Source organism: Nicotiana tomentosiformis, chromosome 12 (assembly GCF_000390325.3).
Source record: "Nicotiana tomentosiformis chromosome 12, ASM39032v3, whole genome shotgun sequence".
Classification (NCBI taxonomy): Eukaryota; Viridiplantae; Streptophyta; class Magnoliopsida; order Solanales; family Solanaceae; genus Nicotiana; species Nicotiana tomentosiformis.
In genome coordinates, this window is record NC_090823.1 from 12098510 (window position 1) to 12107319 (window position 8810).

Consider the following 8810-nt stretch of genomic DNA (forward strand, 5'->3'; position numbering starts at 1 on the left):
AAGGAAAACTAGGTAACTCCTACTTATATATAAGTAAGTATAGCAATAACAGAAAGTTACCAAAACAAAACAAAAACCAGGTTATCAATTACTATTGAGAGCAAGAAAAAAATTGATTCAATGGCGGCGATTACCGATCATCAAATAATATGGACGAGAGGCAAAACCATCGGAAGAGGCAGTTTTGGTATAGTCACTTCAGCAACAACAACAAACTTCTCCATTGATATTCCGTCGACAATCGCAGTAAAATCTGCCTTGTTTTCGCGTTCAAAGTCGTTACAGAAAGAGAGAGAATTACTACACGAGTTTCAAGATTGTGATCATGTTATTCGATGTTTCGGAGCTAATGTTACTGAAGAAGATGGGAAGATATATATTGTAAAACATGTTGCTCGAGTACGCGTCTGCCGGAAGTTTAGCTGATCGGATTGGTCAAAATTCAAGGCAAGGGTTGCAAGATTTTGAGGTAAAACAGTACGCGAAATCGATTCTATTGGGGCTTAGTCATATTCATGGAAGAGGTTTTGTTCACCGTGACATTAAACCAGATAACATTCTTCTTGTTGGTACTGATAAAGTTGCCAAAATTGCTGATTTCGGGTTCGCGAAGAAGGTTGGAGGAGTAAAGAGTCAGAAAAGAAAGCATGGACTCAAAGGAACACCTATGTACATGGCGCCAGAATCAGTTCTTGATAACGAGTACGTACCTGAAGCTGATATTTGGGCTTTCGGATGCACTGTCTTTGAGATGGTTACAGGGAAGACAGTGTGGGATTGCAGTGAAACTGACAACGTTGTTTATCTATTGTGCAAAATTGGAATGGGATCACCGGATTTGCAGAACAAAAGATTGTCAAAAGAGGCTGAAGATTTTCTGAAAAAAGTGTCTTGTTAAGGAGCAGAGATCGCGATGGACTGCTGATATGCTATTAAAGCATCCATTTCTTTCATCTGATGATAATGTTGTTGTTTGTGAGCTGACAAGGAAAAAGGAACTTAACCCGTTTTTGTTTATTCGACATCTGTGCTGGTGAAAGTAATCCTTTGATTGACGATTTCTGCAACGGAGATGGATAAGCTAAAACCAATGAAGTTGTTGAATTGCAGATCCAACAAAAGAAGAAACCTACTAGCTAGAAGGATGCTGATTATCAGTTTTGATTAGAAATTTACAAATGTAAAGAATTATACTAATGTAAAAGAACTACGTTTGGGCTTGATCCCCATAGGAGCTTAGCCCGGGGTGCGTAGGCAACCTGTGAGAAAATGAGAGATCAGGTGCAGCCCCTTGTATTAAACAAAAACAATTTTGTGTTTATATTTTCTTAATTAGTAATGTTCGACTTGGACTTGCTAGTGATGGATTTCAGCCATTTCGGAATTCAAAAACTTCATATAGCATTTGGCCTGTGGTTCTTATTCCTTATAATTTACCGCCTTGGTTGTGTATGAAACAGGAAAAATTTATTTTGTCAATGCTTATTCTTGGTCCAAAAGAGGTATTTGGCAAGGTTGATGCAAAAATAAGCAAAGCACTGGATGAAGTGTTAGTAGTAGAGCAGACTTCTGTCTTACACAAGCTGAAAAAGATAAAAGACTGAATCTGAAATTGAACTGCCAATGAAATTAGTATTTTGAAGATTTTATCAAATGGAGTTTTCCAGTACCGTCTTGCTCTCTAGCTGTATTCATGCAACAATAACTAACAGTCTGGAGCAGTTTCTCAAATTTAGTGCTTGCATATTAGTTGAACAGTGCATTATTTATCTTGTAATGCATTAACTCAATGGATATTTTGATTATTGTAGGATAAATTTGAGAGTGTTGACATGATTGATCATATATTGGGATGGATGAAAGAGTTATGGAACAAATGGAGAGGACACTTGCATGCCAAATATGGGGGTGGAGTAATGGCGAAAGACTTGAAAGGTGGCACTTCTTCAAAGGCTGAATTACTGTCCGCTCTACGTTCAACTAGATAGAAAAACAAATCTTTAAGTGAGGAAAACAAATCCTTACATGATCGCTTGTCTACCTTACAAGATGAGATGAAAGAAATGAAGAAAATAAAGGAATTCCTTGCTGCTCAACAATCACATGTCTCGCCTACGACATCGCTCGTTTCAACTGAATGATCACTGCTGACCAAGTTAGTAACAATATACTCTGCTTTTTAATTTTTTTTGTTGATTTTTATATAGTCATTTCTGTTTTATTGCTATTTTTGTTGCATTCATGAATTTATATTCCTTCAAATTAAAAAATATGGGCAGACGCACTCAACTGGTACAAATAGAAAGGCTCGTCCAGTGAGTCATGACACTAGCGAGTAAACTACGAGTTTTATACTCATGTTTATCTGTCATGTTTGGTGGAGGAAAATTCCCTGCATTCTGTGGTACTATATATGCTTAGGCAAAGTAAATTGTACTGTGCTTAAGGATATTTCTGAATTAACTTTGCCGTGTTTTGTGATTTTGAGACTGATTCTCATTCGCAGTAGTCACTACAGGAAAATAGGTCTTTAGCGATGGGAAATTCGGTCGTTAAAACTCCAAATTCGGTCGTTATCAGTCAATTACGATGGGATAAAAACCGATCGTCGCCGGTCGTTAGTGCCTCCGTCGTTAAAGGTAAACGACCGGATTTTGATTCCGTCGTAAAAACTCTTTTAACGATGGCAAGGAATCCAGTCGTTATACCAAGATTAGCGAGGGGATTTTTCCATCGTTATATGTCGTCCCAGTCGTTAAAACTTCACTAACAGTAACTAATTTTCAGTCGTTGTTAGTATTTGGCGACCGAAATTCCATTCGTTAATTGTATGTACTTTCAACGACATACTTTTTAAAAACCAAAATTTCCCTTCGCTAATGTGAAATTATAAGTAATAATTATATTACACGCATTCGAAATCATACAAAGAATGAAGTCAATATTGACATAAAACATCTTTTTTAATTATAGAGAACTAATCAAAGTGGCAATAATATTACATCCAAATTGCATGATCCTTGTTTTCAATTCCTTAAAGAAAACAAAAAATTAAAGAGAAAGTAAAATAGTAGTTTGTACAGATGACGACTACAACTCCTAATAAAACAAAATAGATTTCCCTTGTTCTTCAACAATTCTAGCTGCTTCAACTTGCTCGGAACTATCTTTGTGAAAAATTCTTCAAACTTCAGGCCCTTTATCTGTTAAAAAAGGTTCATATTAGTTGAGTAAGAAAACAAGATTTAAGATTGGTAAGTTTCTACCACACAGTAAAATATAAAACCACGAAGCGAAGACAAGGTTTATGGTCTAAGGTTGAAGTAATGATCTTCAATTACGTGGTATTGTCAGGCCTATATGGGATAGGGTGTCATGGGATCACCCCGAGGTATGTGCGTGGTAGGTGGAATAGTGATGTGATGGCTTGGAAACAACTCCTGGCACGGTCGAGGACGAACGTATGTTTAAGTGGGGGAGAATGTAATAACCCGGCCGTTCGTTTTGAATATTACAATCATGTTTCCACAATTACTGCTCGATTTAGGCTTTACGGTTGTTATGTGACTCGCCGGGGTGATTGGTTCGGGTCCGGTGAGGTTTTGGAATGAATTGGAACACTTAGTTCCAAGGTTTAAAGCTCAAGTTAAAATAGTGACCGGATGTCGACTTATGTGTAAACGATACCGGAATGGAGTTTTGATGATTCCAATAGCTCCGTATGGTGATTTTGGACTTAGGAGCGTATTCGAAAAATTATTTGGAAGTCTCTCAAAATACTATGAATATATGCAGATCCAACAAAAGAAGAAAGCTACTAGAAGGATGTTGATTATCAGTTTTGATTAGAATGAGTATACAAATGTAAAGAATTATAGTAATGTAAAGAACTACGTTAGGGCTTGATCCCCATAGGAGCTAAGCCCGGGGTACGTAGGCAACCTGTGAGAAAACGAGAGATCAGGTGCAGCCCCTTGTATTAAACAAAAATAATTTTGTGTTTATATTTTCTGTAGTATTGAACAATCTGTATAAAAAGGCAGATTTTTGCTAACCGTGAGTACATTTTTATTTCAACATATCTTGCAGATTTATATATATGTTGTATTCTTCTTTCTTAGATCATGATATATAGAATCAATCTGTTAACTAGAAAGAGAGACTCTTTAAACAGTGACTAGCCACATTCTGTTTTAATGTATGCAGAGTTATGTTATATTCTTTTATTTCTTGGAATCATATATATATATATATATATATTAGAGTAAGAACAGATAACATAACAAGCCTCCTTTGTATATATGTAAAATTAAACACAATGTTTGCTAAAGGGCGGGCATGCTCGACTAAAAGAAGAGGAAAGCTAAAGGGCGGGCATCCGATAAGTGGATTAATTAACAATGCTTGTAGAGGGAAGGTGTCAACAAAAATACATGTTATAAAAATTAAACAAATAGAGGAAAAAAGATGTATGACGGAGAAAAAAATCATTTTTGGGTGTTGAGTTACAAAAAAATATTTTCCATCAAATGGGGGAAATAACTTCCCTGACTTACGGATGTTAGTCATTTTTTGTACGATTATCTTAACTTTTAACTTCATATCAATCGTTCTTATTGGTACTTAGATATATTATTATCAATTTTTAATACAAAAAGGTGTCATAAAATCTCTGATTTGTTGTTGTTGTTGTTGTTATTATTATTATTGTTATTATTAAAGATTTTCGAGGAAAATATTTTCCATGAAAAATGACTCGATCTTGTCATACCAAATACACATGTACAATTCACTTTTGATCTAATTGTTTCTTGAAAATTAATGCAGAGGGATATGGCTAAGAGAGGACACAGTCTTGAAAGCATTAAGGCTAGTATTGAAGCAAGGAAGCCAGATTTTGATGCTTACATTGGTATATACTAATTTCCCTTAAAATTGAATTTAATTTATCTGTTTTGGAAAATGAAGATTAATAAGATTAGTGAAATTAAAGGGTAATTAATTTTTTTGTTATATTTTTGTGCAGATCCACAAAAACAATATGCAGATGCAGTTATTGAAGTTCTCCCAACTCAGTTAATTCCTGATGATAATGAAGGCAAAATTTTGAGAGTTAGACTGATAATGAAGGCTCTACTATTTCATGGATTCCATGTGGTAGGAAATTGACTTGTTCTTACCCTGGCATCAAGTTTTCCTATGGTCCTGATACCTACTTTGGCAATGAGGTATGTTGCTCTATCTAGCTCCCTTTTGTGTTGCTCGGATCCTCAAAAATTATTGTCGGCTGTGTGTTGAGTCTTCCAAATATGATGCATTATTGGAGAATTCGACTCGACATGGGTGGGTGGCATTTTTAAAGGATTCAAGCCATATACCTCCCAATGCTTGATTATAATGTATAATATCAAGAAGACAAAAAAAAAATGCAACAAGGTTTGAGTTTTGCTTGAAAGATTAATGATTCACTTAATATGTCTAGATCATCAAAAGGGGTTAGTTTCATGTATAGTCACTGAATTTATTCACTATAACAATAAAGTCGTAAAATTTTCTTGTCACATTAAAGTAACTAAACGTTTTTACTATATTATTAAGGTCGCTAAACTTTACTCGTTGTAACAATAAAATCACAACTATTATTTTCACATTAAAGTAACTTAATGTTACCTACTATAACAATAAATTTACCCACTATAACGGTAAAACCTCATCAAGATGACTTTACATGAATCGAACCCTCAATTAGGTGAAAGTTCGGGTTAGTGAGTAAAATTCAGTTACTTTAATATAATAAAAAAATTGTGACTTTTACCAGCGATCATATGTGAAATTAGACAACGACTCAAGGCTTGTTTTTTGTCACCCCTCAATCATATAATATGGTTCTTCAAAGACAACTAGAATGTTACCTTTCTGTAAACCTGAAAATTGTCTGTTTCATTACTCAGTACATGTTCTCACTGTCTGTTTTTTGTTGTTAAATAGGTATCTGTCTTGGAAATGGATGGCCAATTTGACAGACTAGATGAACTCATCTATGTCGAAAGCCATTTGAGCAGTCTCTCCACCAAATTCTATGGTGAAGTTACTCAACAAATGTTGAAACATGCTGATTTCCCTGGCAGCAACAATGGAACAGGTTTTTTCCAGACAATCGTCGGATTAAAGATCAGAGACCTTTACGAGCAAATCGTTGCTAGCAAAGCTGCAGCACCAGTAGCTGCAAAGGCCTAAAATTCGTCGACAAGTATTCACAACTAGGCATCAAAATATCATCAATTTATCCCTTGGTTCTTCCCAAAACTTTACTTCAACTACTTTTCCCATCTTTCATGTTTTCATTTTTCATGGTTAGATGATTTCTTATGAATGAGAAAATGGGACATTATGTATTTGTTTCTAGTTGGAACTATGTTGAGATACTGTACAATAGATAAGCAAAAGGAGAAATGTAATGAAGCTGTAATGAAGCATAAGTAAGTTACTTGATCGCGATGGACTGCTGATCATATGCTATTAAAGCATCCATTTCTTTCATCTGATGATAATGTTGTTGTTCGTGAGCCGACAAGGATAAAGGAACTCAACCCGCTTTTGTTTATATAAATTGCAGGAGAAAATGATCCATTAATTGATGATTTTTGCAGTAGTACAAAGCTGAAACCAATGAAGCTGTTGAATTGCAGATCCAACAAAAGAAGAAAGCTACTAGAAGGATGCTAATTATCAATTTTGATTAGAATGATTATACAAATGTAAAGAATTATACTAATGTAAAGAACTACGTTCGGGCTTGATCCCCATAGGAGATTAGTTGGGGTACGTAGGCAACCTGTGAAAAAAAGAGAGATCAGGTGCAACCCCTTGTATTAAACAAAAACAATTTTGTGTCTAACGACTTCATTTTTATCATTTCGTTTTCGCACAAAAACTCATTTGTATCCCACTGGCTTTATTCCTTCAGGTGTTCGGACTATACGTCTGAATACTTCACGTTTTTCAAGTGACGCTAATTCTGCCTGGATAGCGTCTTTCCATTTTTGTCAATCATTTCTCTGTTTACATTCATCGACATATCATGGTTCAAGATCCTCATCTTGTTGCATTATTTCAACAACAACGTTATAAGCAAAAATATTGTCGACAATAATATTATTTCGGTTCCACCTTTTTGCCGTAGAGACATAACTTATTGAGATCTCCTCATTCTTATTATTTTCAGGTACCTGGACCTCCTCTGAGGTCTTATCATTTGTTATGTCACAGGGCTCTTTTTGAGCAATTACCTCCATATTATGATCTCCTAGATCATTTGCTCATTTTCACTTTCGAGGATTTTTATCTTTGGAACCAATTGGTCTACCACGTTTCAAGCGTGGCTTAGACTCATTTGCATTTATAGATTGTCCAATCGGGACATCAATTCGAATATGAGCATTAGCAGCTGGAATATGTGACTTAGTCACCCTTGGTAGGTTAGTGAATGCATCAGGTAGTTGATTTGTAATATTTTGTAAATAAATTATCTTTTGAACCTCGTGTTCACATTGATTTATTCGAGGATCTAAATGAGATAGTGATAATGCATTCCAATCTATCTCCTTTTGCAGCTGCTTATTTTCTCCCCCTAATATTGGGTATACTGATTCATCAAAATGACAATCAGCAAATCTTACCGTAAATAAATCTCCAGCTATAGGTTTCAAATATTTTATAATAGAAGGAGATTCATACCCAACATATATCCCTAATCTTCTTTGGGATCCCATATTTGTGCATTGTGGTGGAGCAATTGGAACATATACTGCACATCCAAATATTCTAAGATGGAAAATATTTGGCTCCTGACCAAAAGGCAATTGTATTGGGGAGACTTTATGATAACTTGTGGGTCTGATCCGCACAAGAGCTGTTGCATGCAAAATAGCATGTCCCCATGCCGAAATGGAAAGTTTTGTTCTCATAAGCATTGGTCTAGCAATTAATTGGAGGCGTTTGATCAATGATTCCGCTAGACCATTTTGAGTATGAACATGAGCAACTGGATGCTCAATTGTTATCCCAGTTGATATGCAATAATCATTAAAGGCCTGGGACGTAAATTCACCAGTATTATCAAGACGAAGTGTCTTAATTGCATAATCTGGAAACTGTGCTCTTACTCTTATTAATTGAGCTAGTAACCTCACAAAGGCCAATTTGCGGGTTGATAACAAGCACACATGTGACTATCTTGTAGATGCATCTATCAAAACTATATAATATCTGAATGGTCCACATGGAGGGCGTATGAGCCCACATATATCACCCTGTATACATTCCAAAAATGCAGGAGATTCAACTCCAACTTTAATTACAGATGGTCTAATAATCAGCTTTCCTTGAGAACATGCAGCACAAGAGAATTCTTTTGTTTGAAGAATCTTCTGGTTCTTCAATGAATGACCATGTGAACTCTCAATTATTTTACGCATCATATTATAACCGGGATGGCCTAACCGGTCATGCCAAATAATAAAATCATTAGTAAACTCCTTGTTTACTATGACATGTGATTCAACTACACTAATATTAGTGTAGTATAATCCGGAGGAAAATGCGGGATGCTTTTCAAGTACATACTTCTTTTCCGCTTTTATTGTAGTAATATAAAGGTATTCAACCTTTCCTTCATTGGTGGTCTCAATATGATAGCCATTTTGGCGAATATCTTTGAAACTCAACAAGTTTCTTTGAGGCCTACTACAATATAATGCATCATTAACAGCCAATATAGTTCCTCCTGGTAGTAATACAGTCGCTCTTCC

The 8810-nt window shown here is 35.5% G+C and overlaps 2 pseudogenes; both read left to right on the forward strand.

The window, feature by feature from the left end:
- Nucleotides 1-86: 86 nt before the first annotated feature.
- On the forward strand, nt 87-6793 carry LOC138903735 (mitogen-activated protein kinase kinase kinase 20-like; annotated as a pseudogene).
- Nucleotides 1270-6446, forward strand: LOC138903631 (phosphoribulokinase, chloroplastic-like; annotated as a pseudogene).
- Nucleotides 6794-8810: the final 2017 nt, after the last annotated feature.